The sequence below is a fragment of the Aristolochia californica genome, unplaced genomic scaffold, assembly GCF_029961685.1.
Source record: "Aristolochia californica isolate CCGP_79_NKW_82.1479 unplaced genomic scaffold, dmAriCali1.0.hap1 SCAF_10, whole genome shotgun sequence".
Taxonomy (NCBI): Eukaryota; Viridiplantae; Streptophyta; class Magnoliopsida; order Piperales; family Aristolochiaceae; genus Aristolochia; species Aristolochia californica.
The window spans coordinates 22,342,675-22,351,591 of NW_027181771.1; the positions used below are offsets into that span (position 1 = coordinate 22,342,675).

General features: G+C 34.3%; 1 long non-coding RNA gene across 1 annotated transcript; it reads left to right on the plus strand.

Moving 5' to 3' along the window:
* The first annotated feature begins 701 nt into the window (after positions 1 to 701).
* On the plus strand, positions 702 to 7,513 carry LOC137942752 (uncharacterized). The gene is made up of 3 exons (XR_011110590.1): positions 702 to 923; positions 5,685 to 5,881; positions 6,860 to 7,513. It is a non-coding gene; the product is annotated as an uncharacterized lncRNA (long non-coding RNA).
* The last annotated feature ends 1,404 nt before the right edge of the window (positions 7,514 to 8,917 follow it).

The window sequence follows — 8,917 nt, forward strand, 5'->3', positions numbered from 1 at the left end:
ATATTGATATAATTTATATATTTCAAATTATTCAAATTAGGTCAATAACTTAACTTGAATTAATCTAATAATGATAATTTTTAACTCTAAATTTACTATTTTTTACAATTATTTCAAATAAATGATTAATGAGATTAATGGTTATATATTACTAGATTTATTAATATTTATTTAATAATTTTAAGTAATAATTCATTGTTTATTTTTAATGAAAAAAATATAATAAATATAATAATAATTTTGTAATATTTTAAATTTTGATAAATATATTCAAATAATTAATTTACTAAATTAAATTATTTTAACAATCTAATGAATAGTTATGGTTATAAGAAATATTTTCAGTTTGAATTAATAAATGTATTTCAAAGTTAACTTAATTATTTAAATAATAAATTATAGTTTATGTAAATTTAATTTTATTTAAAATCGAGAAAGATTAGATTTTATTTTCTATTATTAAAATAATATTCTATTTTAGCTTTTCACTAATCCGCCCGCTCCCCCAACAATCTAACCCCCCTTAAAGCATAAGTTTTGAATTAACGGCCGGATCGTTCCATAAATACCTTTTGGCTTTGGGCATAAATTCTTTTCTGCCCTTTTACAGCAAGACTTTGTACGACGTACTAATCTTAACAGCCACTTTTGGCTTATTGCTTTCCATTTTAGCTGAAAGTCAAAAAACGTCATTTGGAGGCTCAGGCTAGGAACCAGCACCGAATCAAGCTTTTCGGGCTTCTGCTTTTTAAGCACACAGCTTTTAACTTCTGCTTATGCCGACGCTCAACAGGTCGCCGGAATTCCAGATCGGTAAATTTGTTTCGCTGCCACCCTCGGTCGAACTGAGATCTCTCTCGCCAAAAATTGAACTGCGCTAATTTGCATCTGATCCTTAGTGACATCGTCAAGCGGTACCTAAGGTTAGATTTTCGTTTTTCAGTCTCAAAATTTTACCAAAATTCTATCTCTACTATCCCTAGATTTGCGGTTATCCTTTTGTCTTTAAAATTTTCATCAGTTTCGGTTTCCGTCATATTTGTATTTGTTAGCACTTGTCTCTATTGGTTATGGACACATTATTCATGCAGATATCTCTTTTAGCGACATGACTCTGATCGAATCTAGTATGTTTTTTGTTAAAACATCTATTTTGTTTATGATAAATACGATAAGGCCGTGTTTGAGTGATTGTCAGATGGAAACGACTTATGAATTATATTGAATTATATGGACGGACTCCAATTTATTTTGGCATTTAGCCTGTGAACATGAATATTTTTCTTTACGTTTTATGAGTTCTACGTTTTACTATATTTTATATTTGATTTAGTTTTCCCAATCAGTTTTTATTCCAACCATCTTTCTTTAGTGGATAGATTGTCGTGAGGAATAAGTTGCTGTGTTTCTGCCACATTAGTGGACATATAGGCAGCAGCTCATCTTGTCCTTATCTTGCTATGCTCCAATGTCTTGATGTTTTGCATGCATTATAGCAGTTCCGTGTTTGCCAGGCTATGTGTACTAAAACCACTAGTCTCTAACTACCCTTGTCTCATTGTCCCAGTTACACCCAAAGTTAAATAGTTAAAGATAAGTCCTAGAACATTTAAAAAACTGAATAAATAGAAGACTAATATAACTAAAACACCATTAATTGATACACTTATGTGAGACTTCCATGAGACTCTTCTTAGACTCTGTTATGGTCCTGGGGTTAAGTACCTATGTCTTCCGCTCCTACCAGGCCGGTCTTTTGGGCAGTATTGGCTAGGTGCTTAACATTTGGACAATGGGGCATAATAACTTCAAATGTTAAGCACCTACCAATACTACCCAAAAGACCGGCCTGGTAGGAGTGGAAGACATAGGTACTTAACCCCAGGACCATAACAATACACCCCGCCCGCCCGAGCCGTCGACCACGACAGCAATAACACAGCAACGAGAGCTGGGTCAGGATCCCATAATCCCTTACGGCCCAATACCAGGGGCGTGCGGTCCTCCTGCGCACGTGGGGACTCGAACACGGGACGTAGCACCTGCTCTGATATCAAATGTTAAGCACCTAGCCAATAGTACCCAAAAGACCGGCTTGGTAGGAGCGGAAGACATAGGTACTTAACCCCAGGCCCATAACAGACTCCACCATATTAATTTTGGCTATGTGGGACTTCTTATCGTGAGAGTCATGTAAGACTTTTCCATACCTGCTGCCTCAAGCTGGAGTTTATAACTTCAACTTGCAATGAAAATGAACTTTGGCCTTCAAGTATCCTTTGCTAAAAAAATCTTCATAGATGCAAAACTTCATCTTATGTAAAATTTTCATCTTTTTATGCAAAAACTTCATCTTTTGTGTTTCCCTTTTCTTGAATATTTTGGTCACATAAAAATTACTATAACGTGTAGAACTAAATACCTTTTTCTTGTACTAGAGACCCAACTTGGGCAAAATACAATATGGTAGAAGAAAATCACTCCTAGCAGGCACAACAAAGAGAATACTCACTTTTAAGGGTAGCTCAAACATAAATCACCTCTTGGGTGAAGAATAAAAGACTTGACTCAAGCTGGATGTTAGGCACACTCCTATACATTTTAGGTAGTGGGTCTAGGGATTACTCTAAGTTATAAAAACACAAGATGATAAACTGAAGAAATATTACAGGAAAACTACTTTAACCAGAAGAAAGTGACTATGCAACACTCATACTTCCAAAGTGACATTTTTTTTTTTTTGAAACTTAGGGGAGAATATAATGGTAGAACTTAATAAATTTGACCAAGTATAATTTTTTTGGGGTGACCACAATTTTTTGGAGTTAACTAAGTGGAAGATACACAACCAAGTAACAAAAATTCAAAACTTGAAAACAACATTGAAGCAAAATATTGCATACCTTGAATAAGCACATCATGGAATGATTAAGTTTGATCAAAACTCTCTGATTATAAGCGAAATTTGGCTAAAAAACTTGGATTTTAGAGAAAGGGAACTCAATTTACGTGAATGCATGGAGAGAAAATAGGAAAAAAAGAGATTTTAGGAAGAACTGACGTTTGGTACTTCTGATATTGATATCTCTAAAAATATAGCTCAGAATCACAAACGGTTTGTGATCAAGAAACTAGACTCAAAGAGCTTTAAATTGATACCTGATTTGACATAAAAAGATTCGTTGTTGAATCTTTTATGACCTTTTAATTTTTTTCATTTTGTAGTTTGACCCTTGCCGACTCTCATACAAATATCTTCTTAAATATAAATCAAATTGACATGAAATTTTCTCCTTCTGAAACTAGATTTTGATACCTTTCATCAAAGTATAATATTTCTTCATAAAATATACTTCTTTTGAGATAAAGAATATGATAGATTTTGGACTCTGTAATCTGGCCGAATTGAGTGCTCTTTCTTCTTTGGCCAAGCATGACCATTGACTCATCCGATATGGATATCTCCCTCTAAAAAACTTAGATTGAAAATTGGTTTAATAGGTAAAAAAAATAGACTTACATATCTATCTTTGGACATATAATTTTCCATAAAGTCTTGTTCTTGATGGCATCAAACGCCTCTAAAGTTGAAGCTTTTTGCTGCTGCTCGAACCTCTCTTGTAGTTTGATCTTTGCTGCTTCAAATATTGATTTCTCTTTGTTGAAAACTCCAATTGCCAAAATGATGTTTGCGTTGGAAAGTAGACTCGAAGATCTTTTCGTTAATATATAATTTTCAAGATGAAAAGTTTAGGAAAGAAAGAAAAGGATAGAATACGACTAATGGGAAAGGAAAAAAAGAAAACAGATAAAATACAAACTTAAACTACTAGAGATGATAAATCAGAAACGGATCACATTTTCTCTATGGGTTGACCGAGTCAACTCATAGAACCCGCTCTAATTCCATGTTAAATTTTTGGAAAAGAGAAATACTTCACTAACTTGTTGTTAACTGAGTACAATGAGCTCTATTTATAATAGAGAAAACAAGTACAATCCAATTACAATTAAAATACCCTTGTCTCAGTTACACCCAAAGTCAAATACTTAAAGATGAGTCCTAGAACTATTAAACAACTGAAGACTAACATAACTAAAACACCTTTAACTGATACTCTTCTGTGAGACATCCTTCCATGAAACTCTTCTCAGATTACCATGTTAATTCTAGCTTTGTGAGACTTCTTACTATGAGAATCATGTAAGACTCTTCCATACATGCTCTTCAGAAGCTCTTGTTCATATTTGTTACTACATTGTATCTTAAGACCAAAACAGCATATAATAAGCTACCAAAACAGCGGGGCTTGCGTTGCTTCACTGACAAGTACTAGTGAAGTAACTGAATTTTTTAGTGGATTCCTGCTTACTTTTTTCATTTATTCATTATTTCGATTGTTGAATATACCTTTCTTCTTTCTGGTTTCTTCTTCCCTGTCTCATCTGTTTGGTTTCATTGGTAGCTTTATGTAAGCTGGCATAAATCCACAAGGGTCTACATGGTTAATTTGAAGGTAGCTGAATTTAAATTGCATGTGCTGGTTTATAATGGTTTAAAGGCCATCTGCTGTCTAGAGCAAAGACTATAATTGAAGGATGGCTAGATTTACTCAAATTTACAATGTTGAGCCAAAGTAAGCAGTGTACACTATGATCATGCCAATATTTAAGTTACGTTGTCATTCAAATAGTAAAAAATGCTTCTTTGTAGAGAGATTTGCACATATGAAATCCTTAAGGTAAATTACGTGTATATTTAGAAGCTTTTACTCGTAAGAAATGAATGGAATAGGTTATGATGATGTGGCTTGTGTTTAGCATGCACCCTCAGATTAGCTCCAATTTTATGTTTTGTGAAACAACTAAATCAATATGGAATGCTATTCAGGAAACCTATACTAATAGAAATATATCTCAATAAATTATAACTTGTATGACTTCCTATTAGTTTTCAAAAATTAAGATAGAAGCCTTACTGAACGTGGTTGTTCTCTAAAATGGAAGGTTATAGTTGGGTGTGTATTTACCCATAAGTTCAGATATTTATATCTTGAAGAAACAGTGAGTCAATATTCGTCTGATTATAGAACTACTCATATTTTAGCCTGAGGGCTGTAAGGAGGAGTCCAAGGTAGAGGAAAAGAGAAGTGATAGCATTACTGATATTGCAGAGGTAACCATTTGTTATAGAAATGATAGGCTAGGTTTGGGAAGCCAGTGTGGGTCCACCACTAATGATGGTTTGGAGAATTTACTCAGATGGCACAGATTGGTTCCTATTTCTTGAGATGAATGTGATAAACCTGTTAGAAGTTACAAAATTTTCTGCTAAATATTTTGCATCTTCCTACCATTACTACTTTGTTCTTGACCTTACGTATTTCTATTCTCTGAGCATCTCCATCCTCTTAAGGGATCATTTATTTTGGAGTATTTGTACACGGATTGGTTACTCTTATATATGTTCTTCTATTGACACTCCTAGGTTCCATTGTCCTGTCATTGTTGCTGATGGACCTTCAATGCCAGTTTGTGGGGGAAAGGGCAGTTCAAGTTACATGTTCTATCTACTGTCCCAAGTTCTGTTAGTTCTTAAATTTTCAGTTAATTTGTTGTTAGCCTATAAGCAAACTAGATCCCTTAATTATGTTGTAATATTCCCTCCTACGCATGTGTTTCAGGATCTTAAAACAAAAGGATGATAGGGAATGAGAAGGACAGATAATGTTATTTGGATGAGCAATCAAGACAGGAATATTTAGATCTCTTGCCGTTCCAGTGGCATTTGAAGCTCAGTCATCCTTCTACAATTAAATTTGTCAATTATTTCCAACACTCGGATATTTTTTATCTTTTAAGTTGAAGACTTGTGGGCTAGGTAAGCACCATAGGTTTGTCTTTCCATTAGTTGGTTCATTGAAATGTTTTGTGGTTCTGTCAATTGTTGAGTGATTTTGGATTCAAGGAAATCATTACATTTTATAAATGATTTTTCGAGAATGACAAGGACTTATTTATTATGCGAAAGCTGAAAAGTACTGCTAGAATTCAATGTATTTTTTTGGAGTATGTCCAGAAAGATATTCATTATTGAGTTGCAAATGGCATCTTATATCAAACCTCGTGTTCACTTTTTACAAAAAAATGGAATTGCTGAATGTAAGAGTCACCATTTACTCGATGAGGCTCATTGGTTAATGTTTTAGATGAAAATACCCTAAGCAAAATTTGCCATGTGGTACAGTAATTTGCCTTCATCTTTGTTAAAAGGGTAATCTCCTGGTCGAATATTCATTTTTACTTTCTCTACATTATCCATGTTCTTAAGAAGATTACAGTTGTTATTTTATTTTATTTTATTTATTTTCTTTTTGAGAATTGTGAGAGAAAGGGGATTATGAAAAATTACAAATGCAAGGTTGACTAAAACCAACAAAGCCTACAAATAGCAATGAAAAGAGCAGCTACAACTTAGCAAACATACAAAAAAAAAAAAAATACAAGCAATTATTCATGGTGGTTGAAAGATAGTAAGAATATGGGTGACTTTGTCAATTAAGTAGAGAATATATAGTTCTGTACTTGTCAAGGGTAGTTTAGACTTTTTATATTACATTTGTTTCATGAAGTTGTTGAAGGTATTTCTGTTTATGAGATGCACTTGTACTTAAGATAATTAAATTAAACCTTAATTACATGACATTAATAAAGATCGCAAACACTCTCCTTCTCTTCCTTCTTTCTCTCTAAATTGAATTTTTACACCTCTACATGGTAACAGAGAAACTTTTGATCCTTCCCGGTTTGTTCTAATTCACTCTTTCCCTTTCATTCTTATCTCTTTCGCAACCTGCAGATTGCATGGACAAGGAGATCTTCCTAAAGTCTGGTGCAGGCTTGGACAGGACTGTTGAATCTTGCAAAAAGGAAGTTTAAAGAAGACAGAAGAAGAATTTGAAGAGAGAGAGACGAGAAAGGTGCATTAGAAGCAGCACTTCATTAGGGGTCAGAAGTCGATTCCCTAACCCTTTTATATCAAGTAGCTTAAGCAAAGACAATACATAAGATGACTAAACTGTATCTCTAGGACGCTAATTAACTCAGTAAATAATTAAAATAAAACAGATCTAATGACTCCCTATCACTTAACAAGAACCATATAACTCAGAGAGGCCATGTGTGAACATGTAAAAAGACCAAAATACCCTGGACTCTAACACTCCCCCTCAAGCTGAACCATAAACATTATGAAGGCCCAGTTTGTTACAAAATATTATAGACTCATGTTTTCCCAAGGGTTTAGTAAAGATATCAGCAAATGACTTTTCATATGGAGTAACAGTTTTACCACTCATCATGACATCTCGGATAGAGTGCCATTCCACCTCAATGTGTTTCATCCCCTCATGATATAAAAAGTGACCTACAATGAAGATAAACAACCTGATTATCATATCCCATTACCATCTGCCCTGGAACTTCAATACCCAACTCCACTACCATAGCTTTAAACCACATAAGCTCATTGGCTGTATGAACCATGGCTCTATCTTGGCTTTCACACTGGATTGAGCAACTACTGCCTACTTCTTGCTCCTCCATCCCATGATGTTGCCACCTTAAAATGTGCAGTATCCCAAGGTAGACTTCCTGCCAAGCTTTGACCATGCATAATCAACATCTGAGTGCCCCTTTACTTCAATGTGTCCATGGGACTTGTAGAGAAGCCACAAACTTGGAGATCTTTTCAGATACTTCAAAATCTTTTGTGCTGCCAATAGTTAGTTTTCACAAATACCAATCGCTAACAACCAATAGACAAGAAGAGGAATACTGTGTAGACAACTATAAGTCTTCAAATATAGTCTTACTGAGCAGTTTGTAAACCTAGGCAGAAATTTCAATGCACCAGCACTCGGTAGCAATCATCAAGTACTTAAACACATCCCACTAGCATACTACAATAGTTTGTTTTTGAAGAAGATACTACTATAGTTAAAACTGAAATTAACATATAATCACCAAGAAATTGGCAAAACAACTGTATTTTTAATGTCTCTACAAACATAGAAGCCCTGGATAGCAGCAATTACGAGCCCAGAAATTGAGTGCAATACATAATCAGTAGTTGCTTCTGTTCATTATAAATGAAGATCCTCACACAAGTCGAGACCAAACAATTAAGGCCCTAAACTTGGTCTTTTTAAAATCACACTTACCAAATGGAGCAGAATATACCCTAATAATATGTCCCAAATGAGACCTCCACCTCCTATGGGACCCAGATTCCTTGCCAATGAGACCTATGAGCAAAACATTTAAATTGTTGAAATGAAAGACAGACGACTATATCCTAAAACTAGGTATATAAAGTCATATACTCTATCACACTACCAATAGAAAATCATACACTCTATCACACTACAAATAGAATGAGTTCAGTTATAAAAAAACCCTTGGATTTCTTTTTCCCACAAGGCCCAAAAAACTACAAAAAAGTGAGAAACCATAATTCTTTGCTAGACATAGCTAGAGATCTAGTTGAAAATTTCAAAATAAAAATGGAAAAGAATTAGGTATGCAAAAGACGAAGTTAAACTTTTGCAGCAAGGCAGTCAGTCAATACAACAAATGCAAATGGGCACTTCAAAAACAAATGGTCAATGGACTCAGCAACGAGCGAATAAAACTTGTATTGAACATTTTGGCCTACTTGTCCTTCATGATGCAACTGATCAAATAGTAAGAATTTCGCCTTTAGAGACACAACACATAAAGTACGTAATTTTAGGAGGGGCTAGACATTTCCAAACGACTGGAGAGGGATGACTCTGAACTTCCAAAACAAAAAGTGATCTATAAAAAAATGCTTCCATATAACTACCGGAAATACTAAACTTCAGGTTCAGTCTCT